The sequence below is a fragment of the Plecotus auritus genome (genome assembly GCF_963455305.1).
Source record: "Plecotus auritus genome assembly, chromosome: 3".
NCBI classification, from domain to species: domain Eukaryota; kingdom Metazoa; phylum Chordata; class Mammalia; order Chiroptera; family Vespertilionidae; genus Plecotus; species Plecotus auritus.
This window is the reverse complement of record NC_137772.1, coordinates 37,041,398-37,068,654: the sequence shown is the minus strand read 5'-3', so window position 1 is coordinate 37,068,654 and position 27,257 is coordinate 37,041,398.

Sequence of the window (27,257 nt, the reverse complement as noted above, 5' to 3'; positions counted from 1 at the left end):
CAGTGTTTAATATTGGCTTCTCTCCAGAATTTTATAGGCATATTTTATTGTCTTTGAGCATCCAGTGTTTCTGATCACTTTTTTATTTTTGTATTTTAATGTTATTAGATTTACACAAGAGTTTCAAAGACAATACAAAGCATTTCTACATATCTTTTTCCCCACGATTTTTCCCTTAATGTTATCATCTTACATAATAGTGTTCAATTTGTCACAACTGAGAAATTAATGTTGATACAGCATTAGTAACTAAAAGAAATACTGTATCTGGATTTTGCTAGCTGTTTTACTGTTGCCTTTTTATTTGGCTCTAAGATCCCATGCTGCTTTTAGTTTTCATGTCTTCTTGATCTCCTCCAATCTAAGATAACTACTCAGTCTTCCCTTGTTTTTCATGTCCCTGACATTTTTAAAGAATATTGGTCAGGTACTTGGCAAAATATACCTCAATTTTCTCTTAACTGGTGTTTTCTCATGTTTAGATTTGGGTCATAGGTTTATGGAAAGAATGCTATACAGGTGCCCCTCTATTCTAGAAAGAATTTTGACTGAAATTTGATTCTCATCTTTTGTAGATGACTAAATTTTTCTTTGTGAATATTGTCTATGATTTCAAGTAATAGTTTCAAGAATGGGTCTTTACATTCATTGTATGAGGTCTTCTGTGACCATTTTTTTTTCATGTTACTGAACTTTTAAGCTCTGAAAAATTCAGTTTTTCTTTGATATTCCCTACCCTCCTTTATCTTCACCTACTCTTATTTGTAACAACATTAATTAGCTGTTTGCTTATACTGCATCTTCAGCTGCTTTCCTTTCTTGAGTAAATTAGTCTTGAGGATAACTTTCTAATAGAGATGTCTCTATGCAAAGATTAAGAGGTGAAATAAACTATATTTTTTAAGATCTGTGCACATTCAAAACTGAAATACAGAGAGGCTTAATTTTGGCTTTTCTTATTTTTTTTGTATAATTATGCTTTAAAAATTCTTTCTCCTATTTTGGCCTCCTAATACTTGAAAGCAATGACATAACTTTCAGCATTCTTCATCTCCTTCTGTCCCACAGCTGGCAGGGCAGGCACACTGTATGTATGCCTTGGCTTTCTTTCTACAATCCTAAAAGGATGAAAGCCAAAAGTGTGGTCCTTCTGACACCAGACACTGTAAGCAAAGTGTGGCTGTGTTTTCTCTGGCAAATTGGGAAGATGGAATATAGTTGACATTGACAAGATGAGTTTCAGTTACCAGCTGCCCAGCTCCGGGTCATTTGGGTTCCTGTAATGCACCCCGCCATCCACATGAGGTAATGTTTCCTTTGTCATCAGCAACACTTTTGACAACTAAGTTTTAGACCATTAGATAAAAGCTAATTTTATGACTTTCATTTTCTCATAAAGTAGGTCAGATGCAGAAATGTAAATTGGAGACTGTCTTCCAGATTTTTGTGTTGTGGTTTACTCTGGCTTCCCTTGTCCATATTGAGTTACTTCAAAAAACATTTTCAACTGAAATTCTAGAGTCCCCTCAAAAATCAGTCCATCAAATACAAACAACTTGCTAAGCAAATTAAGAAGTTGAGTCTAATATAGATCTTAGTTCTCATAACTGAGCCAACAACAGATTTTTACAGCTAATTCTAGATCATTGAGAGACTGTTTACTCAGGTTATATCTACATGATCTCTTTATCCCTCAAACTGACTTCTAGCTTTAGCTACATCAGAATTAGTACTTCTTTAATGATGGGGAAAATGTATTATACTTGCTCCTTCTGGAAGCACTGTTTAAAAAATTTGATAAATCAGAGAATTCAAACAAATTCCTAAAATTATATTGAAGATTATTCATGGATTATAGTAACTGCCTATGACACATTAATAACTACAAACAAAGCTGTGCTGTGTTTATTTTGTACAATACATTTTCTTGTGCATAAATACATGGAAAGAGGATATGAATTTGTTAAAGTGATACTTGACAAAATTTCAAAAAATATGACAACTTTCTAATATTAGAAACACTTGCTGCCAATATTCCATTTTTTAAAATGTAGCTTATACCATGTTATTAAAACACAAAAACTCATAATTAGGTATGGAGGACTACCTACCTGAATGTTTGGAGGAAGCTTTCTTCTTCTTTTATACCTCAGAAGCCAAACATTTTATTTGGTTATTTGGTCTCAAACTTGTTCCTACTCCTCTCTCCGTAGATCATTTAATGATTTCAGCTTTCATGCAGCCTCCAGATTATACTCATTGGATACACACAAAAGACAGGGAAAGTTAAAGATTCTTTTTCAACCAAGATAAATATGCAAATGTATTTGACTATGTTTGGTCATTTAGTCTATGGTGGGTCTAGAATGTATGTCCTTTAAAAATGAAGTTTAGATGTTTTATGTATTTCAGAAATGTAGGGAATTTCCAAGTCCATAATGTGAAGTGATGTATGGTGGGAAAAACATAGCCTTTGAAGTAAGATAGGTCTTCAATTAACCTTACCTCTTTTAAAGAGATATTGGAGAAATTTTGGAAAAGTTGCATAATTTCAAATCTCTCCTCCCATGTATACATAAAAATATTTATATGTATTCAAATGTTTGTCATGAGGACATTTATTAATAATATATAAAGTTGAGTGTCTTGTGCTTATGGCATTTAGAAGTGCTCAATAACTGCAGTTATTTTTTAAATATAATATAAGAAAAATGCATATATTATTGATGAAATACATAATATAAAAAGTTATGTATTCTGTAGTGTTAATAAAATTTAAGATTAGATTTGAAATAAAGTTATCTAATAAAGACATATGCGTGTAAAGTGAAATCATGGTAAGTACTCACATGTTGAATGAGCAGGTTTCTGAGAAGCTAAAGTAGAATTCTTATGCCTCTTACATGATTTGCACCCTGTAAGCATTAAGATGCTCAGCACTTCTTCTCTCCCTTTGTGAAGATACAGTTAGAAAACAGTCTCATTTCCACTTCATGCCTTTTTTTCCATTCATGCTAACAATAACCTGTAACTACAAAAAATTACTGTCAGGTAAAAGCCTTTTTAATAGATCTTGCAATGAAAATTATAATTACTTTAAATCAGTGAAATGTAATGCTAACAGTTAATACTCAGAAATATTTTCCTATACATTTCCTCTAGCTCTTCAGTGATATTTTATGAAGCTCCAAGTTTCCCTTTTTAAAGAACTGACATGTAAAATATATCCACTTTTCTACCACCAATAAGAGCCACTTCAATCCCATATTATTATTGTAGGGATAAATAAGTGGAAAGATAGATGATGTCAAGCACTCAAATAATCACAACTATGGGAAGTCATTATTTTTCAAACCACTCCAACATGTGGCCTATTATCACTCTACAGGATACAATGCAAAGACACAACTCTAAGAATTAAGGTTGAAAAATATATTTTAATTGAGTGAACACATAGCTATGGCCTTAAGAGTTGGTTCTCATTATAAACTGTTGATACTTAATTTGTCTATGTGCCACTTAATATTCAGCCCCTGAGGGCCTGGGAAATGTTATCATTAAATTGTGTGTAGCCAATCCCTTGATAAAAATACAAGTTAATTTTTTATTTTTAAATAATACAATGTGCCAAATCTGTGCCACTTTCTCCACATAGACCATTTCATTTAATCCATTCAATGGCTTAATGTTTTATTTATAATTATTCCTGTCACATTGCAATGTGAAATCAGATTTTGAAAGTTTAGGTAATTTGCATAACCATGTTCCTAGCAGCATCAATGACAATAGCTAAAATATAGAAGCCACCTAAGTGTTCATTTATGAATGAATGAATGAATAAGCCAAGTGTGATAAATGCATACAATGGAATATTATTAAGCATTAAAAAAGCAAAAAAACTCTCACATATGTTTCAACACAGATGAACCTTGAGGACATTCTGCTAAGTGAAATAAGTCAGTCAAAACAAGACTAATACTGCATGATTCCACTTATAAAATTAGAGACAGAAAGTTGAATAGTGGTTTCCAGGGGCCAGGGAGAGGGCCAATGGAGAATTATGGTTTAATGGATACAGAGTCTCATTTTTGTAAGCCGAAAGGAGTTCTGAAGATAGATGTTGGTGATAGTTTCACATTATGAATGTACTTAAACCCACTGAACTATTATAAAATTGAAGACCAATGTAATAATTTCAAGAACACAGGAAAATTCTACTTAAAAGAAAATGATGGAATGAGCCAATAGGCAAGACAATGTGTTTTGAACATCTTGTTTTTACCTCAGAAGAAGAAAAAGTAGGACAAGTCAGAGAAAGAGTGTTCAGATGAAACTTCCATTAGGCCATCTCCCATGACCTACACCTATTTTCCATAAATAGAAGGCATCTTCTATTGACTGGACCATCCAATTACTTACCCACCCACATTATTGAACAATTGAGAGAAGATTCATTTAACATACGTAGTAATTGTTTAACACTTGCTAACATTTTCAAACATTGAACCTTTTAAAAACAAGATCTAAAAAAACATCATGACTCACCATGTACACCTGTACATGATTTAGAAAGTGCATCTAGGAAGATGTAAAAGGAATTATGGCAGCTGCAAGTTACAGAACCTTGAGATAACTCTCTTATACAATATTCAGCACTTATTTCTCCTGCTACTGTATTTTACTCCTTTTAAGCATGTATGTATGTTACCTTTATCATTTCTATTTATATATTTTTTATTTTTTTATTAAGGTATTATATGTGTACATATCTTACCATTGCCCCCCCCGACCCCACTCTCATACATGCCCTCACCCCCCAATGTTTTGCATCCGTTGGTTACTCTTATATGCATGCATATAAGTCCTTCGGTTGATCTCTATTTCCCCCACCTCTCCCTAACCTTCCCGCTGTAATTTGACAGTCTGTTTGATGCTTTACTGCCTCTGTATCTATCTTTTTGTTCATCAGTTTATAGTGTTTTTTATTATCCACAAATAAGTGAGATCATGTGGTATTTTCCTTTCATTGACTGGCTTATTTCACTTAGCATAATATTCTCCAATTCCATCCAGGTTGCTACAAATGGTAAGAATTCCTTCTTTTTTGTGGCAGCATAGTATTCCATTGTGTAGATGTACCATAGTTTTCTGATCCAGTCATCTGCTGACAGGCAGCTAGGCTGTTTCCAAATCTTAGCTATTGTAAATTGTGCTGCTATTTATATATTGCCATCTCCTTTGATGGGGGAATTTTATAGTGTTTTGGCATTTCATATCCAGTGCCTAAAACAGTGCTTTGCACATAGTAGAAGATCTATAAATATTTACTGGTAAAAAAAATACAGCTTTATATCCAATCCAAACTCCTAGACCACACTCCAAGAGTAAGGTGAATTTCTCCCTATAAATTTACAATTTATAGCTAGAAACTGTGTTGAATGGGATACAGGAAAACCTGGTTCAGGGAAATTTTATGTGATCCCTGTACTTATTTTTGTTTGTTTATTTTTAAATATATTTTTATTGATTTCAGAGAGGAATGAAGAAGGAGAGAGAGATAGAAACATCAATAATGAGAGAGAATCATTGATTGTATGCCTTCTGCAAGTCCCATACTGGGGATCCAGCTCACAACCTGGGCATGTGCCCTGACCGGGAATCGAACCGTGACCTTCTGGTTCTTAAGTAGATGCTCAACCACTGAACCATGCCGGCTGGGCTGTTTGTTTGTTTTTAAAGAGCAGATGGCTATCTCCTCATATATTATTGATGTATGAATCTCCATTTTTTATATATGCCATAAAACTAGCAATTTAATTATTTATTTTCAATTTATTCTCTGTCTTTGTTGAAAAAGGTTACATTGAAGAGGAAGGAGAAATCAATAACATTTAAAAATAAGAAGTGCAGAATTATTTGTAAATCTCCTTCCCATTTATTTACCCAGCTTCATTTTTGTATGCCCTCTACCTTTATAATACAGGTGGCCTTCAATTGGCTCTCAATGTCAACCAACTCATGGAGTATTCTAGATACTCACATTTCCCCAACCATACCCTCTACACACACACACACACACACACACACACACACATAGTTTCTTCACTTTTAAATTCCAATGATATTTTATCCTTTTCATATGACTTATCACTCTCTCTTGTTTATTAACGATGTGCTACTATTATTGAGTATGTGCTGTGTATCAAGCTCTGATTACGTATTTTACAAACATCACTTAACTTAATTATTTGAATAAATTTAATTAGGTGTCCTTATCTTGTGACCCTTTTTCTATATTAGGGTATGAAGACAAAATTTATGTTTGTTTTTTTTCATACAAGAAAAGTAATATCTTCACATAGATCCTTTCAGAGAGCAAGCACATAATTATTTGATGTGACCAGGAGTGAATGAATGAATATAAGCTTTTAAAAGACTATTTGGTTTTTACTCTTAAACCAACTATTCTATTGGTAAATCTTAAGTTGTGGTTATGTAGAAAGAATTATGAATTCTCCATTAGCACACATTTTGTAACAATTATCATTTTCTCCTTCATCCTATTATATGATACATGAGATTTTATGCCATAATCCTGGTAATTGTTTATGAAGCCACAGTCCCAAATATCGTCATAAAAGTACTTAAAATTATTTTAAATTAACTGCTTTATTAAATAAATAAGATACAATAAATTTCAAATGTTTAAAGTCCATCATTTGATAAATTTTGACATATTCCATTCCAATCAAGATAATGAACACTTCTATCACCCTTAAAGGTTTCCAAATGTGCCATTGTAAGTCCTTCCTGATCCTGACTTCTCCATCTCCAGACATTGTGAATGTTTCTTATAGTGGATATTAAAAATTTTGAATTCTATTAAGTGTTCTTGACATTTGTTTTCAAATTTAGTTAAATTACTTTGGGACACCTTAAACCATTTCAGGTCTTACCTTTATGATTTGTTAGGTGCATATGAAGAAGTTCTCAATCCAGGATAAACCATTAATGGCAGTACAGTAAGACATTTTAAGTAATTAATTCATTACGGAGTAAATGATAAAGTTTTCCAGTTGAGCTCATGGGCATAAGTACTACTCATTTCTTTAAATGAGTACTGAACATTTTATCTCTAATATTTTCTGATTATCCTTTTTTTGCCTTTGATAGTTTCCTCTCATGCAAGTATTGATGAGCACTCATCTGAAAACCTAAGAGGACGCTCAGGAAATCTCAAGAATTCTATCATCTATGTATCTACATATCTATCTATCTATCTATCTATCATCTATCTATCTATCTATCACCTATCTATCATCTATCTATCTATATCTAGCATTGTCCTTAGAAGTCTAGCTATCTGGGTCTTCTCTCCACTGTGTTTTGGCTGGAAACTCCGTGTGTCATGACCTGAAAACTCCCTTGAAGTCATAAGCAGAAAAAATTGTGGCACTCACAATGTTTATTTTTTATCTCTTAAGTATGAATGTCTTGTATTTTCTTATGTAAAATGTCTTCCAAAGCATAATGTTATATATTTTGTTTATTTTATTAACTGTTTGCAGTGATAGGACAAATCCACTCTATGTTAATTCATCTTGTACCATTATATTTTGAAAAGCTCTCTTATGTGGGTGGCATTTTATTAATTCCTGATTAAATAGTTTATTATATAGATAACACCATGTCTGAAATCATAATATTGTTCTATTGTAGTTAATTATTTCACTACTCTCTAAATTAGATAATGAATCTGCATCTCATTGGATAAAAATTTTGCAGGTTTGAAGGTTATTTTATTTTAAGGACATCAGCAAATAATAATGACAGGTGTTTCTGAAATTCATTTCAGTACCTTGTTAAGGACCCATGGATGTCATTTGCAAATGAGGAATCTAAAGAATAGCAGTATCTTGTAGCTCTTCATAGAAAAGAATTGGCAACAATTCAATAGGCATCTATTGCCAATTAAATAAACAGAAAAATAAATCAGAGACTTTTGACACTGAAGGAAAAGCATTTTTATCAAAAAATTGTCTCTGAAAAATCTTTTTTTTGTCCTCTAAAATATTTACACCAGCACAATTATATAAACAGCTAATGAAGAAACAGTACTAGTATTTATTTGTTTTTCTTCTTTAAGAATGTTAAATATATTTAATAATCTTGGAATTTAACTTTGTTGACAAATATGCATCTATTTATTACACAATTTGAAATTAACTTCCGGAGTGCCCATTCTAGTAGACTTGGGTCATAGGTTTTTAGGATCACATATTTCCAAGGATTCTTTGGAAAATCACCCAATAAAACAATTTCATCCTGCATGGGGTTAGCAGTATTTTTACTTTTTTTTTTTTTTTGGCCTTTTATGATGAATTGAAAAAAAAAGGTGGTAAATGGGATTATTTTCTGTTGCTATAAATATTTTAACTGAAAACAAAATACTAAGATTTTTATTCTGTGCTTATATTACAATTAAACACTGTGGAGAAACCAAGATGGCGGCATAGGTAAGCACTTAAACTGCTGCCTCACACAACAATTTCAAAACTACAACTAAAAGACAGAACGGACACCATCCAGAACCACAGGAAAGCTGGCTGAGTGAAAATTCTACAACTAGAAGGAAAGAGAAAAGCTCACAGAGAATTGGAGGTACAGCAAAGGGTCTTTGTGCGTGCAGAGAGGAAGGGTGGCTGAGAGCCTGGCTGACTTTCTCTGGCGGAAGGGGGAAGGAAGCCCCTGACCGCACTGAACGCCAGTTCTGACTGCACTGAACCCCAGTTCCGGGCGAGCCCCTGGGGACCCACGCTCTTGTGAGGGAAGTCTGGACTCTCTGGCGGAGACTCAGGAGCCGGGGAAGGCGGAGGACTGAAAGCGCGCGCGTGCCAGTGCGCACAAAGGCTGTGGAGGTTGCCACAGGCTTTTCCTAGTGGAAGGGAGTCGGAGGCTCCTGACTGCACTGGGCCCCAGTTCTGACTGCACTGAACCCCGGCTCCAGGCGAGCCCCTGGGGACCCACGCTCTTGTGGGGGGAGTCTGGACTCTCGGGCGGAGACTCGGGAGCCTGGAAGGCAGAGGTCTGCGCGTGCGCGCAAGGGCAAGGCTGACGGGAAGCCAAGGCTGTCTGCTCCGCCCTGAGACTCCACCCCATCCAAGCCGAGCACAGAGGCTATTGCAATTTGGCAAGTCTAATCCTATAAGGCTGTCTCCAGCACCGAACTTCTCCCAGCATAGACGCAGCTGATCCTTACAGCCAACTGGCCTGGAGGTCAATTCCTCCCAGTGATACCAACAACAATCAAGACTTAATTACAACAAGGCTGTACACACAGTCCACAAAGGGGTGCACCAAGAGTGTCCACCTCAGGTTAACTGGGGAGGCCAACCCACTGGGCCATATAGGAAACCTAGCACACAAATTTACCCTACCAACTCAGGGAAGCAGTGAAAATGTGGCGTCAAAGAAACAGATCACAAACGAAAGAAATGGAGGAAAACAAACGACTGGATATAGAATTCAAAACCACGGTTATAAGGCTTTTCAAGAATATCCTAGAAAAGGCCAATAAATATAATGAGACCCTCGAAGATATGAAAAAGGACCAACTAGAAATTAAACACACACTGACTGAAATAAAAAAATATTATACAGAGACCCAAAAACAGACTAGAGGAACACAAGAATCAAGTCAAAGAATTGAAATACAAAGAAGCAAAAAACACTCAACCGAAAAAGCAAAAAGAAAAAAAAAAATCCAAAAAGTTGAAGATAGTGTAAGAAGACTCTGGGACAACCTCAAGCATACCAACATCAGAATTATGGGGGTGCCAGAAGAAGAGAGAGAGCAAGATACTAAAAATCTATTTGAAGAAATAATGACTGAAAACTTCCCCCACCTGGTGAAAGAAATACACTTACAAGTCCAGGAAGCGCACAGAACCCCAAACAAAAGGAATCCAAAGAGGACCACACCAAGACACATCATAATTAAAATGCCAAGAGCAAAAGACAAAGAGAGAATCTTAAAAGCAGCAAGAGAAAAACAGTTAATTACATACAAGGGAGCACCCATACGACTGTCAGCTGATTTCTCAACAGAAACTATGCAGGCCAGACGGGAGTGGCAAGAAATTTTCAATGTGATGAATAGCAAGAACCTACAACCAAGATTACTCTACCCAGCAAAGCTATCATTCAGAATTGAAGGTCAGATAAAGAGCTTCACAGATAAGAAAAAGCTAAAGGAGTTCATCACCACCAAACCAGTATTATATGAAATGCTGAAAGGTATTCTTAAAGAAGAGGAAGAAGAAAAAAGTAAAGATAAAAATTATGAACAACAAGTACATATCTATCAACAAGTGAACCTAAAAATCAAGTGAATTAAAAACCTGAGGAACAGAATAATCTGGTGAATATAATAGAATCAGGGGCATAGAAAGGGAGTGGACTGATAACTCTCAGGGGAAAAGGGGTATGGGGGGTTCATGAAGAGACTGGACAAAAATCATACACCTATGGATGAGGACAGTGGGGGGAGGTAAGGGCAGAAGGTGGGGTGGGAACCGGGTGGAGGGGAGCTATGGGGGGAAAAAGGAGAAACAATTGTAATAATCTGAATAAAGATTTATTTAAAAATAAAAATAAAAACACTGTGAGATTTTCTCTGATACCTCAAATAATTTCTATTGCATGAAATTTTTTGCTGCATGCAATTTTGCTGGGAAATTCAGTGTTTTCTGTAAATAAGATGATATCTGGATCTTTGTTTGTTTGTTTGTTTGGGTGAAAGAGACAAAAGTAACAATGTAAGGAAAACTGTTATGAGAAAAGTCCGTTATTAACATTTTAATGAAACTGAGCAGGCTAAAAGTATTCACATCTATCCTGTAATAGAATGTGACCTTAGTGTTTCACACCAGAAAATGTTGTGTGGTCTTTAATATATTAGATATAACTATTCTCATTAAAAGAGTTAACTTTTAAAAATAAAGCAGCACAATTTACAATAGCTAAGATTTGGAAACAGCCTAAATGCCCATCAGCAGATGACTGGATCAGAAAACTATGGTACATCTACACAATGGAATACTATGCTGCCGTAAAAAAGAAGGAATTACTACCATTTGTAGGCACTTGGATGGAATTAGAGAACATTATGCTAAGTGAAATAAGCCAGTCAATGAAAGAAAAATACCACATGATCCCACTCATTTGGGGATAATGAAAAACATTATAAACTGATGAACAAAATGATAGTTACAGAGGCAGTAAAGCATCAAACAGACTGTCAAATTACAGTGGTAAGGTTAGGGAGAGGTGGGGGAAATAAGAGATCAACTGAAGGACTTATATGCATGTATATAAGAGTAACCAACGGATGCAAAACATTGGGGGGTGAGGGCATGTATGGGAGTGGGGTGGGGGTGGGGGGCAATGGTAAGATATGTACACATATAATACCTTAATAAAAATTTGGAAAAAAAAATAAAAATAAATCTAGTTATTATTGCTTATGTCCAATATAGAAGTTAATAGCATAAACACAGGCCAAAAATTCTATGTTCATAAATCAAATACGTTGAAAAGATTGTTATTATATATCAGCAAAGAAAGAGTATCCAAAGGCAACTGCATGAGTCTTTTAGTGAGTTTCTGTAAGATGGAACCATGACAAAGAATATAAATGAATGGTATCAACTGTTTCAACATGTTTATAACTCTGATTTTATTAGAGAGAATAAAGTCTAAGGAGGCAAACTAAGATCCAATTACTGACTGCTATAAAAGAAAAAAATGTCTTGACACTTATTCTCCAACCTCATTCTGTAGAGAGAATGTCATCATTCAGAGCCATGAGGAGAGAAATATGCCCCTTCAGTTACTCTCCCACCATTACACTCTTCAAGGACACCTGAAGTAACCATCAAGAACCTGCCAGCCGAGGGTTCAAAACCTACAAATATATGCAAAAAAGTGTGCGTATGTATTTAATTTGCTTTGTTAGTGAGATCAGAGAGACATCAAAAGGCTTATTTGGGTTCGACATTGTGTTCATTTAGGTTTACTACTGACCTACAATTAAGAGGAGCAAAATATATGTGCTAGATAATCATAAAAGTAAACAGACGTAGCTTCCTAATTCACTTTTTGCTGGAAGAAGGCCCAGAGTTCACATTCAACGCAGCCTTCATGTAGGAAAGAGTATAGGAGGTTAGAATCAGAGCTGCAAACCTGTTTGGCTTCTATATCATCAAATCTAAGTGCTCATCTTCACCACATACACAAATTCTTGACCTTCCAGTTATATACTTCCTTTGTCAGTCAAGGAATATGGGATAAATGCTCACTTATTATATGCAAGCCTAGAATAGGACAGGTGTTCTTTACCCCAATACAAGTTGTAATTCTGAGAAGAATTTCAACTATATGAGAACGGAAGACAGAATTTAATTCAATATCCTTCATTAAAGCACATCACAGTTGAACTTCTGAGTTTATTTTTTATGCAAATCTTGCATCAAGACACAATAACATTAAAGAAACAGAATGCTCAGGGGACTGTGGTTTGATAAAACTCAATATGTTTTTCTGTTTCTCTCTACTTATTTGTTTTAATTTACTCTCACTTTCCCAATTAAACAACTAAAATTTACTGATTTACTTTAATTTTTCTTTGAAAATTAAGTTTCTGAACTTCCATTCTAAATTTTAAGATTCATTGTAATATATAGTAGACTCAAAGCCAAATAACTAAATGGCCCTGTTTTTCTTTTTTATTATTTAAATATTTTATATGAGTGTGTATATGTGAATGGTCTGATCTGTACGTGTGTGTGTGTGTGTGTGTGTGTGTGTGTGTGTGTGTGTGTGTTAGGTGAAGTAATAATTATCTCTTTCTGCTAATAGAGTACTATGTAGAAACAATTGCAATTAAGTGGTTTTTGGGATTCTGGATAAGTATGGTTCTCTATTCAAGAAAAAAGTCAAATTAAATATTATCGCCTTATGCTCTATAATAATTTTAGCATTTTGGAAAGCATTGGCTCTCAGCCTTGCCTAGGCCTCGTTACTTATCAAAGGTTAGCCAAGGTAAACACTTCACACACAAAAAGTGCCATCAGGAAGACAAAAGGAGGAGGAGGGAGGGCAGAACAATTGTTTTATATACTGCCTTTCACAGAATTATTTTTCAGCCATGTAATTTCATGTCGGCCAAATACTAATTGGGTAGAACAATAGGATTGCAATAAGATATATTTCATCCTAAAATAAAAGTGCTGAATGCCTTTCACATTTTCTGTTTCAGAACTTTGAACTGGGGATTAGAGAGGAAATGAAGCACTTAGCAGTGAGAACAGAAGTTCAGAGCCTGCTTTCTCTACAGCCCCCCTCTCAGCGTTGGCTGTTTTTCTGCGAGCATCCTCCTCAGCCTGGAGATGAAGTACACGATCTCACTTCTCATCCACAGGTCCACACTATTTTTTCTTCCTACAAGTTAAGCTTGAAATATAATGCTACATTCTTCCTACTTCTCCTTGTTGCTGTCACTTACCTACCAACTATCAGGTCCCTCTCCCTCTTGCTATTATTCCAAATGACTTTAATACTCTTGTACATCATCCTTCCAATAACCTGGACTCTCCTTTCTTAAGAATCTTTTTCTCTCATAAATTTATCCTCATACAGATCACCATTTCTCACCCCTCACCCGAGCCATTTCCTATATCTGGTCATGATCAAGGATCAAGCATATTTCTTTCCAAACACCACCAATTAAGACTCTGGTTAGCACAATCCTTTTACCTTACAGGAACATACAACTTATTAATTCTACTATATTTTTACTTTCTTCTTCTCCACCTCACCCTTTTATTTAGAACAATTCCCAAGGCCAGCAGATATAAACATTGCCTTCTATGCATTTTCAACATCTATTCTCCCCTCTCCCTATTGCAGTTACTTGTAAAACCACATTCCGGTTTGGATTTTACCCACTCTCTGTCTCCTCCATGCTTAAACTTGTACAACCACTTATGGAACTAACCGTGACTGGAGAAAAGCAAACATCCATGTTGACAGATCCCACTTTAAGTTCATGATCACTAACCCTAAATGGGGCTCTTAATACTACCTGGCAATCATAGCCACGCTGTTTTCTTAGTGCTTTCACTCTCCTTTTCTCTCCCTTTTTCTCTCTCCTTAGACTTCCAACACCTCCTCCTCCATTCACACTCTGTACTGGTTTCTTTGATTCTTATTTCAGTTAAAAAATAGATGCAGTCAGAAGATATGCCTACATGCTCCCACACCCTACTGAATATGAATCTGTACATCCTGCCTTTCTCCTTGTCCAGTGGTGGTCTGGCCATGCTCCTTTCTGAGACTCACCCCACATCATACACTAGAGTCCACCTTCTTTGACACCCAAGGACATTGCTCAAGTCATTCTCTCCTTTCTCTTCTGCATCAACATAGTTTCCTTCATAACAAAGTATTTTCATCTGAGTACAAAAATGCCGTTATTTTTATTATAAAATAAAAACTTACCCCATATTCTTCTCCAGCTCATGTTCTTAACCACCAAACAGTATGATGCCTCATAAGTCATCTGTCTTTGACTTTTCCTCTTGTTTTTCTTAGATTCATTGTAATAAAATTCACCTTTACTCTATGATCACATCTATTACCGTATTATTAGTACCCTCAATGACCTCTACATTACTAAAGGATCAATATTTATACCTCCTATTTTCTCTGTTGTCAGTAGAAGTGGACATACATGCATATTTTTATGGAATAAAATAGTCTTTAAGTAGCAATGAGGAAGAATACCCATCCACTTTTTTCTCCTTCAAACACATTTTTCACTTGAGCCCCAAGATACCACCTGTTCTGGTTCTCTTTCTACCTTACTGACTCACCCTTTTCAGTTTCCTTTCCCCTTTATATATAAATTTTTATATTATATACTTACAATGTGGGGACACCAAAGGCTCTATCTCTGAACCTCTTTTTGTTTTCTGCACTCAGTCTCATGATAATTCCATTTAGTCTTATAACCTTTAATGCCTTTAATACTGATACCCATTAATGTATGTCTCCAGCCCTGACTTATCCTTTGAATTTCAGACTCATATGTCCATCAATGTATTAATATTTTACCTACTAAAAAATTCATTCTCAGGACTAATTAGTTCCTCAGTTTGATGCTCAGATGTTCAAATTTATTTCTACTTTTATTTCTGTAGTTTGACATCTTTGTATATTCTTGGGTAGTAATAATATTTGATCAGATTTGTGCAATGATCCTAGGACTAGTAATAATTAAGGATAGGGAGGTGAGTGTAATATTTCCTTGAAACAAGCACATTTTTCCCTGAGCAGTATTCTAACTCTGTTATTTTAAAAAACCAACTTTCAATGGTTATTACTATTGTAAAATTATCTAGAGGCAATCAGCTCCCTTATTACCTGCACATGATGTTCTACTTTTTATTGCTATCACCAAACTCAATGATTTAAAATAGCCTCAACTTTATGGTCAACCGTAAGAGTTCCGCGTAGCCCAATTCAAGGTGGATAGTATAGGGAAGAGGGAGCAAAGATGACCAGACCAGTGGGTTTCTCATGGAAGTTTATAGCCTAGAATTCCTATACCATAGTTTTTAACCCTTTTGGTATTTCCAATCCACTGTCCTTACTTTGGTTTTGGTGTCCCCACCCCTGGAAAATGCTCATTCCTCATAACATCTTTCCCTTACATATACCCATAGTTACCTTGTCCCTTCTCTCTCTGGTGGATGACCTTGGCCAAACACCAGCCAAAACCTAGGTGGACCAGAACAGGTAAATATGGCTACAGAAAAACAGTTGATCATTCTGAAAAATCACTCTTGAGATCTCTTTTCAGAAAAATAAAACTGTGCCCTTGGCTCTGCTCAACAATCCTATCATTAATTTGGTCTTCCACTTACTAGAGAACTATTTCCCAACTTTTCCTCTCTTCTACTGTCACCAACATCTTTACTTCCTGCTCAAACTCGACTGATGACTTGGCCTCTAGTTTCACTGAGAAAGCACTGACATTACTCATTGAGGCTACAACATAGCAATGGTTGAAGGACTCCAGGGTAGAACTTCATTGCTTTTAAATCATAAGTGAGATGATATGAAAGAAAATAGCAAGTTCCTGTTTTATTTCTAGTTAAGATTTAAGTAACTGTTTTACCAGGTTAAGAAAGATTTTCTAAAAACATTGTTTCTTCCTTGACTCCCAAAACTAACACTAGTATTTGCTCCCATTGCAGCCTCTTTTTTTAAGCATTTCTCATAATTATACTTAATAAAATATTTACATATTTACATATGAAATGACCATCTTTCCTTCCAGATAGGGACAGTGACATCATCTGCTTTTTTTTGTAAGTGTCTTATATTTAGTTATTTCTCAAAAAAAACATTTGTGGAATTAAGGAAGACAAGTTGAACTCTCAAAATGATCATGGTGAAACACCATAACCCCATTTCCAACCTTCTTCTCAAGCCCACTTAGATCCCATGGAGTAGTTCTGTGAAGCATTGTCTTTAGTTCTGGTCCATGACAGTGTGCTCAGCACATTTGTTGGTGTACAGGATGGCAGTGATTCATTTAGAAATAAAGATAATACACACGTGATACACAGGTGAAACTCCAGGCTGTGGTTGTGCTCATATACGAGAGCCACCTGAGGTATTGTTATTCCCCTAAAAGCTTTAGATAAAAACTACAGAATTATTCAGGACCTCTTATATGAAAAGGTCTGCTGAAAATTCTACATAATCAAGAGTAGTCTATACATGGGTTTGCTTTTGTTTTTTATAGACCCTGTTCCCTTCCACCACCACCAATAGATATTATCTTGATGTTATATAACAACATTGCTTTTATGTTCTTGTATCAAATCCGAATTTAATCTTAAAAATCAGGGGGAGAGTTTAAGACTTTATTCCTCTAAAACCAAGTGTTTACGTTTATAAGCAAAGATAGCATTTGTGGTTGTGGTCCTTGCTCACTAAAATGGCCTAGAAGCCTTGTCAACCTATCCTGGTTTTGTTTTGTTGTGTTGTGTTTTCATTTCTCTACCCTCCTCCTCCAAGGTACACTTTATGCTTATTCCTTGCCTCTTCTAATGTAGGAATACTTTGAATGGGTGAATAGGGAAATATATTTTTCTTAATCAGTAACAGTTATACATAAGAAACGGTTTAGAAAAACTGGATAAAAAAGCCAAATAGCTTTCTTCATTTGGGAGAGGCTAATGATATTCCATTCTAGGAAGGGGGAGGGGGAGGAGAATGAGCCTCACCTTGCTTGAAACAAGTTGATCTATTGGCGGGGAGACATAAGCTAAATAAACCATTAATGGTATTTGCTTTTATGGATATTGAATTTTATCAGGACATCATATCTAAGTCTTCTTATTTTCCAGTTTATTAACAGATTCTACTTTAACATTCCTGAGAAAAACAAGACTTAATCATCTATGCTTTACTTGAGAGCACCCAATGATTACCACCAAGGGAAGACTTCTGAACCCTGGCATTACCATGGTAATAATTGAGTCTCAGAATTGGTTCACTTTTCCAAATCATCCAAATGTTCCTGTTTTAAAATGTCATCACTAGTAAGTCAACTTTGGTTTTAAAATACGTACATCAGTAATCCAAGGAAGTTAGCCTCCATATAGCAATCCTAAATATACATATATTTATAAATCTAATATATATAGGCAAAAGTAGGCTTACAGTTGTGAATACGAGAAACAAAGTTTATTCCACATTGTTTATTAGTTCTTATATTATTTTTTGTATTATTTGTAAGACCAGTTTTGCCAACCCCTGTATATATAACTAGAGGCCCAGTGCATGAAATTCATGCATGGGGGAGGGGAGTCCCCTTAGCCCAGTCTGCACTCTCTCCAATCCTGGATCCCTCTGGGGATGTCCAACTGCCTGTTTAGGCCTGAACCAGCAGTTGGAAATTCCTCTCACAATCCAGGATCACTGGCTCCTAACTGCTCACCTGCCTGCATGCCTGATTGCCCCTAACTGCCCCCCCCCTGCTGGCCTGGTCACCCCCAACTGCCCCCCTCTGCCAGCCTGCACCCCCACCAGCCTGGTTGACCCTTACTGCCCCCCCTGCTTGCCTGGTCACTCCCAACTTCCCCCCCCCACATCAGCCTGGTCACCCCACACAGCCTATTGTTCAATCATTTGATTGTCCCTCACTAACACCCCTGCCGGCCTTGCCCCCCAACACAACCTGTTGTTTGGTCTCCATCCGGTTGTTTTGGTCATGACAGCCTCTGGCTTTTTATATATTAGAATGTTTACACATTTTGTCCTAACAAAAATGTTTGTATACATCTATTTTCACAAATTTTTGTGGTAAGTTTCTATTCTGTCACATGAAGAGCTGAAAATATATTATAGTTTTCCCAACCTCATTTAGTCTAAAGGCAAAATGAGTCAATATGCATTTGAAGTACAGTAAAAACATACAACATTTTTACTTTTATTACTTCATGCGTCTGCTCTTCTCTGCATTTTTTATGATCCCTAATTAGAAACACAAAAGAAATAAAGAAAAATGGTTTTAGCCTCCACTTTCTATAGCTTATAAACCTCTTCAATGTTAAACTCCCTGAGGAATGAGAATCATTTTATCTTTCTAAGGATATAATAGCTGTATTCTCTGGAGCAGTTGGGAGTAATTGTATAGAACTTCATTATGTAAAAAATATTTTTAATGAATTCAAAATATGGCACAGAAAGAACTACAACCCATTGTACAATTCATGAAAATAAATTACATCATTTCTGGTTGTTAATTAAGTCTGTTTAAAAGCTTTTCTCTCTTAATACATCTTTGCAAATAAAAAGTAAAATAAACTCATTGACCAAAAGGTGCTAATATGCAGTTACTTTAAAATATGAAAAATTTTGAATCACTATATTTCTAAAATTAATTACTGACAGTGACAAGGTCTTTTTTCAGTGTGACAGATATAACCAATTATAATATCTTACTTTAAATGTTTCTTCTTTGAAATATAGTATTCAAAATTCATCCAAAGCAACCCGATTATTTCCCAAGAGCAAATTTACCTTAGGTATCATACCAATGGATTAACTCCTCTATAAAGCAGTCTGTGGTGGGTAAAAGGGGGACAAAATAATGACTCCATTTGATTAATTTTTGAAACATATTTAAGACCTGGTGAGGACATTCTCTTTAGAAAATCCTTCTGTATTTTCATAAATCAATGTAATTTTTGTTAAGCTACTGTTAACCCCATATGAAAAATTATTTTGATTTCTTAATGTGGAAAAAATATAAATTTCTCATCAAAATATATGAAAATAGACATTTTAGTTAGGGCAAAAGGAAGAATACCTGCTCAGATATTGGCAGCTTATCAAGCATACTAACAAAGGTTTGGTTTCTCTCTCTACCTGGTCACTCACTGCTGTTCTGATGGGAAGTCTTCTGCTATGTGCAATCTGGAGGTACCTGAGAGCCTGTCTCTACTCAGCTCAGTGAGTAAGAGAGGAGAGAGAAGTTACCCATGATTCATAGACACTCTACCAGATAAAACCAATGTCAATACCTCTAGTTCAGCTGACTTGGCTGGAGGGCATCTGAACTACACAACAATAGATACTAACATCTAAAATGTCCAGACCAATCTGGCAACTTAATCAGAAGAAAAGTCACATGGCAGATTTTGTTTTGTTTTTAAAATTTTTCACTTTGCACAATGTTAGAGTTCTGTACTGCATGATATTTTAGCTACTAACAGGAATAGTTAGAGACACACCAATATAAGGGAGATCGCAAGGAGAGACTTTCCTTTTGGATGACTACGTTTGAATATTAGGCTCATGATGCTTATTGTGAATCATTGTTTAAAGTGGCTTACATATTTTTACTAATGTATCTCTTCAACTACCTGACAGATGGGGAAATGAAGGCAATAGACAGAAGTTAACAATTAGCCTAAAGACACATCTAAATAACATTACATTTGAACCCAGCACTCCAGCTGTGGTGACGATGTTTTCCACAGTTCCATTATATTCTTTTCCAATGGTCGAATAAAGTGATTAAATATTTTTTTTAATTTCTCTTAACTGAGTAGGTCTGGCATTATTTAGATCCATATTTAAAGTAATTCAGCACACCGTTTTATTTATTTTATTTTTTTAATTGTTTGAAGTATTACAAATAGTAGTACATATGTCTCCTTTTTTTTCCCCATTGACCTCCCCCCAGCCTCCCCTTCCCCCCAGTACATGCCTTTACCTGCCCCCCCCCAGTGTCTTTTACCCATTGGTTATGCTTATATGCATGAGTACAAGTCCTTCGATTGATCTCTTACAGCGCCCCCCACCAACCTCCCCTGCCTTCCCGCTGTAGTTTGACAATCTGTTCAATGCTTCTTTGCCTCTGTATCTATTTTTTCCCCATTTCTTTCCTTTAAAAAATCTTGCCTCTGCAGACTAGAAATAAACATATAATAACAAAAAATGTTTGAGTCCCAATTTCAATGTCCCACAGTTCTGAGTCCCCGTTTCAATGTCAAACAGTTCCTTAAGTGTACATGTCAGCAATGATATATGGATGGTGGGCACATGGTGGCAATGCAGGTCCGACCCTCTCTGGTTTGGTCCTAGGCAACCTGCTGCGTGGTACAGCTGCTGACTGCTAGTGTGGCAAGGCGTCGTCAGCGTCTCCCATCTCTGGACTGTTTCTCCTCTTGTCTTCGTGGTTGGAGCAGACCTGTCAATTCCTCTCTGTTGCAGGAATCCACATGGTCTTGGAGTTGTTTTCTGAAAATATACAAACATATTCTCGACCAAAAGTTAATAAAGGAATCTTTTCTATATAATTGATTTGGGATCCTTTTTATTTTTGCTCAAACGATTTTCCTTTGTCTTACTTAGACACCATGTGTGTTTTTCATGGGTGTCTTGCTGTTAGCATTACAAATGAAAACTAATTTTGTAAAGTAAAAGTTTTCTAGATGTAATTTACTTATAGGATATTTTTCCTTACATGATATTACCCTACTATCCCCCCTTTTTGATTAATGGAGGCTTTTGTAAATTTTATAATGCAGTCTTGATAACTTTAAATTTTAATTTTTTGCACAAAAATATTACTGCTTTAGTTTCATTGCATGTTCAGGAATTTTACCATGAGATGAACTACCAATAGACATTTTAGTTACCACATTAGGAACAGCTTTTTGTCCAGTACAATTAAATTTTCTTGAATATTCACTTATTTCAATTAGCCTATTTAAATTAATCTGAAAACTTGATTATTATTTTACTGTCAAATTTAATACTCTACCAACAATCTTAATTTACCCTGTAAATATTAGTGGAAAGGATTATTTGCATTCTTGAGTAGGCCCTGAGCATTCCTGGTGCTAGGCTGGATTTAGATATAGAGTAGCCGCTGTCGGCCAAGTCTCTGTCTGTCACCTGTGTCCCAATCTGAGCTGGGCGTGGGAAGCAAAGCAGCCATGGGGGCAGGAGACCTCCCTCAGATGGGGTGAGGGTTCAGGCACCTGCAAGGTTGGGGGGGGTGAGGGTCTGTGCCTTACCTCTGTTGATCCCCAAGTTCTCTTCTGATGGCCCCTCTGCGACTGTGCCTGTCTTAGGTTGTTCCTTCCCTGAGGAATCTTACCCGTCTCTGGCTAACCAGTCATCCTCCAGGGCCAAGCAAGGTGATGTGAGGTTCAGTTCTGTCTCCTTGGTAGCCTATGCCCCCGTGGCCTCCATGCCCAGCACCTGCCTTGGGATCCCCTGGCCTGCTGGCAGGGCCCTAGCACTGATCACATATCTCAGGGAACTCAGGTTTCTTCTCCAGGGAAGGCCTAGCTCACAGGATTGGGCGAGAGACAGATCCATGGTACCAGCCACCACGAGGCTTCAAGCTTAGCATGAATAGAAAGCTCAGGCAACAGCTCAACACACCATTTTATAATATAGCAATTGGAAATTAAAAAATTACCTAGGCTTTTTCTACATTTCTTTATTCATTCAATTAGCTTTAACAATTATGTGTCACATCCTCTGCTTAATCTTTTTCTATTGTCTGCAACAAGACAAGTATGAGCTCACATTCTAATGGGGAGAATGAGACCAGTCATAATGCATGAGATTAATATTTTAAAAGGGGAAGCACAGACTGGTATAATGCCCATAGCAGGTATGTGTGAGGGGCGGGCCGATGAATGGAGGAAATGACAGCAGCAGCAATTGGAGATCATGCTGAGATTTGAAGATGGAAATACCTAGTCTATATTGTAGAGAATGCACTATATTCCAGGACTCAAAGAAAGCCAATGTGGCTGAGTGAACAGGCGACTGGAAGGAACTGAGGATGGGGTTAGGTCATGCAGAGCCCAACAGCTGAGCTGGGGATTAGGGACTTCATTGGGTGGGCAATGGGGAGCTATTCAGGTTTAAGATCTGGGGAGTGTCATGCTCCAATTATAAGTTTAAAAGATGTGCCTGGTACAGATAAGGAATAAATTAATACATCGGCGAGGAGATTATCACAGTTGTCCAAGATCAAGATGGTGGCTTATCCTAAGAGGAATCAATGGGGATAGATTTAAGTGATTTTTAGTTTGTAGAGTGAACAGGGCTGAGTGAACAGCAGGTGGGAATGCAGCAGAGTGAGGGGATGGAGGGAAAGAGAGTCACTGACAGTTCCATTGTTCTTGCCATTAACCTATTACTCTCTTTCTTTCTAGATTCTTAGGTCTCAAGCATGAGTCAGCACATAATAAAACTGTTCCCTTTGTTTCTGCAAATCTTTCTAATAAGAAATGTTTTCTAACCTTCAATGGGGTCTATGAATGAATGCCTATTTTCCCATTTCTTTAAGTGAAGGCCTAATGGAATATAAATAACATTTTCAAGTCTTGTCAAAATACTGTTATAAAACACACACAAAATTATTTTATTTTATATTTCTATATTCATAGTTATACTTCACTTTACAGAGAAGAGTCTGAGCCCCTATTCATGGTTGTACCAATTGCACTGCATATCATGCCTTGCTGTGAAAAGAGCATGATTTTTTACTTCCCTGATTATTTAAATTGACTATAAAGGATGATGTGGCTCTTCAATATTAGTGACAATTTTGCTCAGACATTTCTAGGGTGTCACCCAACTTCTATCATAACATCACTAGACAATTGAATCAGTTCTATCAAAAACAATGGTTAATACAATGAAAATGCTATTCTCTCAGTGACATAGGCAAAGCATCCAAGACCAAATAAATTTTAAGTGATTTTTTTAATACATTGAGACAAAATCATTGGTGTGAAAATAAGAATGTTAATGCAGTCTTTCCTACATACAAGGCATCAAACTAAAAGTTTCACATGTATTAGCTCATTTAAACCTCAAACAACACTATGAAGAAGATAATATTTATCTCTATTTTGTGGATGGGAGGACATGAAATTAAGTATCCTGACCAAAGTCGATATCTAGTAAGCTATGGAGATAGTATTCAAAGCAGCCAGCCTTCTTTAAAAGCACACATTGCCAGAAAAACACAGGGCTTCTCGTGGAAGGCTACAGTTCCAATTGTATATTTGAATAAGCACACTTTAAAATAACACCATTTAACATACATATACTGTGTTTTTTCTCTGGAAACGTTAACATGGTTTTAAAGAAGATCATCTAAAATAGAGTAGCTGCCATGACTGGAACTAAGTTTATTGCCATTTGGCAACTAAACTTCTTATCATGTAGAAAAATATCAGAGCAGACACACAGAGCACAAAGAAAATAAGACCATCAGCAAAGTAGATAAAGAAGCTTGTACAAAGCTTCTTTTCATAAATGGATGGCTGTCAGGTGAAAATCAATTGCCTGTGGATGAGACCAAGAGCAAGGCAAGAGGAAAATAAACATGTTTAAGCGACTGGAGAGTTCATCATTGAAATATAGAGTCTTCTGGTGAATGGCAGTGCATATTGCATTGGTTCCAGGGATGGCAATAACAAACGTCACGCTGCATTTCAGGAGGCACAAGAGAGAGGAAGAGGGGGGAAGAGGAACGAATGCATGATTGATGCTGAATATTTTGGGTTGCCTAGAGCAAGGGAGGTCGGGGCTGTATAAAACTAGATCTTTGAAGATTTAATAGATTCCTCATTTTCTGTCAGTTGGTCCTTTCAGATTTGTCAAGAGAGAACTCTGTTTTTCCTTATATTTAGGTTTTTTAGCTATGGCTTTTAGGTTAAAAAAATGAGGTCAAATTAATGCTAATGGGCAGTAAACTTTAGAGTTAGAGGTACTGCTTTTATTCAGCATCTAGATAAGGATCTGAAATGAATTAGAATTTTTTAAATGGATGTTTTTTAATGACACAAGTTGTGTCACTATGAAATGTTCTTAGAAGAGAAATATTTGATACTGTTAACATTTGCATGATAAATTGGAATGTGTGGAATAGGCAAGGGAGAAAAACAAAGACATAGCTCAGTGGTCAAATTAAAGGTTACTTGTTAATACCAAAGGCAAAATTCTAGTTGAATTGGAAAGGAAGAAAGCATTGTTAATTATTTTTTTCTGCAGATAGAATGTAAAACCAACTGTAAAAAATTCATGAATGAGACCCAGGGATTGGCATTACAGCAAATTCAATGATTTTTGAAATGCATGCCTCTACAAAGAATGCACTATTATTCTGTCTAGACTTCATGGCACAGTATAATAAATAAAGACTGACAGCATCAATATATTTCATAAATATGTTACTGGAATTTACATTATTTTTGACTATTAATATTTCTGGGCTACTAGGTAATGCTATGTGTACATCTTATAAAATAAAATCTATTGCTAATGCCATTTGTTAGCAGACAAAGAAATAGCAATGGCACTTATTTCTCTGAATATATTCATCATCTTAAGTAAACCTAAGAAATCTGAACTTGGACCCATAGATAATTCATTATCGTCAGTCCATAGGTTTGTTTCCATAGTTTCCGCATATATATATAATATCCCAGCACAGTTTCTGTAATATTGTTTAAGGGAACCCCCACCCTTTGAAAGTGTATATCTCATAATAAAAGAAAATATGGCAGATAACTTGTACAGCTATCAGTTGACACGAAGTTGAAATGACTTTTTTTCTAAATAATTTCTCCTAGAGATATACACATTTTTCTAATGAAACCATCAGCAACAGATGAAAGTCCACCAACAGGCCTCAATTTTTTTCCTCAGTCTAACAATTCCTGCAATTGTGGATACAGAGAAGGCAACTGAAACTACAATTTTGAAGAAAAATTAGTCACGCTCAAGAAATCTATAAGTATCCTAGAAAAGCAACATGGTATAAGCATTCTGCCCTACAGAAAAGATGAGTTATATTATATTATGTCATGATTTGCAATTTTATATAAAGTAGATATGCTTCACTATTTTTTTAACTTTTATACCTAGAAATCACTAAAAAGAAAATACATATTCTCTGTGGCTGAAAAATTTGCAGAGAATGTATAAATGTACCCGCTTTCCACCTATTCTAGCACTGGTAACCTCATGTGATGGTTCTTGCATTGCTCTCACTAAATGATGAAAGCTTTTGCCCATCTCATACTTACAAAGTTCTTCCTCAAATATACATTCATATAAAAAATAACAGAGAGAGAGAGAGAGAGGAAAAGAGAGAGGAGAGGAAGAGAGAGGGAGAGAGAAGCTGAGCACATGGAGTGTGCTTGTTTTTCAAATAGAATAAGCTTGGTTGTCCTTGGAGATTTAGGGGTATTGATTGGCACTGAAGTTCATGGATGGAGTAAAATCATGTATACCTCAACACATGTGTGACTGTGAGTTAGTTGTGAAGCAGGCTACCTGTCTCATAGAAAATTGGTGTTGTTCTGGGTTCTTGATTATACAGAGCATAATTTAAAAATGCAAAAGCATCATTATCCTAATGTATAAAAATCCAGGGTCCATAACGACCCACTGAAGGCTTAACCAAACACTGGAAGTCAGTCCTGCAGTCAGTGCTGGGTTGCTGTGGTGACCCAGAACTGACTTCTGTCAGTATGGGCATGGTGACCCAGCACTGACTGCCCAGGGGCTGCAGATTGGGCCTGGAGAGAGGCCCAAAGAGAGAGGCAGGGTCTGATCCACAGCTTCTGTGGCAGCTGTTGATCAGCCATTGCCTCTCTCTTTCTCTCCAGGCTTCGCCAGCAGCCGCGCCTCTGTTTCCCTCTGGGCCTCCGCAGGGGCAGCTGATCAGCCCCGACTCCCTGATCAGGCCCAGAGATAGGCCCGGAGATGCTGACTGGCATAGAAACTGTCCAATCTGAACCAAATTGGCCAGCAGGGGAGGGCAGTTGTGGGCGAGATCAGGCCTGCAGGGGAAGGCAGTTGGAGGAAGATCAAGCAGGCAGGGGAGGGCAGTTAGGGGCAAGATCAGGCCGGCAGGAGAGGGCTGTTGGGGGCAAGATTAAGCCAGCAGGGGAGGGCAGTTACTGGCGATCAGGCAGGCAGGCAGAGGCAGTTAGGGGCAATCAGGCAGCCAGGCAGGTGAGTGGTTAGGAGCCAGTGGTCCCAGATTGCTAGAGGGTACAGGCTGGGCTGAGAGAACCCCCGCCTCTTTGCACAAATTTTGTGCACCGGGCCACTAGTGTATATAATAAAAGCCTAAGCGACCATTATGGTGGAATGACCAGAATGACCAGTTGCTATGATGCACACTGACCACCAGCGGGCAGACGTTAAATGCAGGAGCTGCCCCTTGGTGGTCAGTGCACTCCCACAGAGAGCAGCGTGCTGAGCGGTAAGGAGCAGCGAGTAGGCGGGCGGTAAGGAGCAAGGGATCCCAGATTGTGAGAAAGATGTCTGACGGGTCCTGGACTGCAAGAGTGCACAGGCCAGGCTGAGGGACCCCCCGCCCAGTGCACTAATTTTGTGCACCAGGCCTTTAGTTAGTAATAAGTTGCATCATATGAAATTGCTATTCTGAAGAGAATATCATATTTCTCTTCAGAATAGCAATTTCATATGGTTCTTCTTAATATCACTTATTTAGAGATGTGGTGGGTAACAATTTGCTGAGTTTATCTTTTTAAAAATTGTAATTTTATGTGCTATTTCTTTTATGACTCATTAGGAACTATTTTTTCAAATAATCTCTTCAA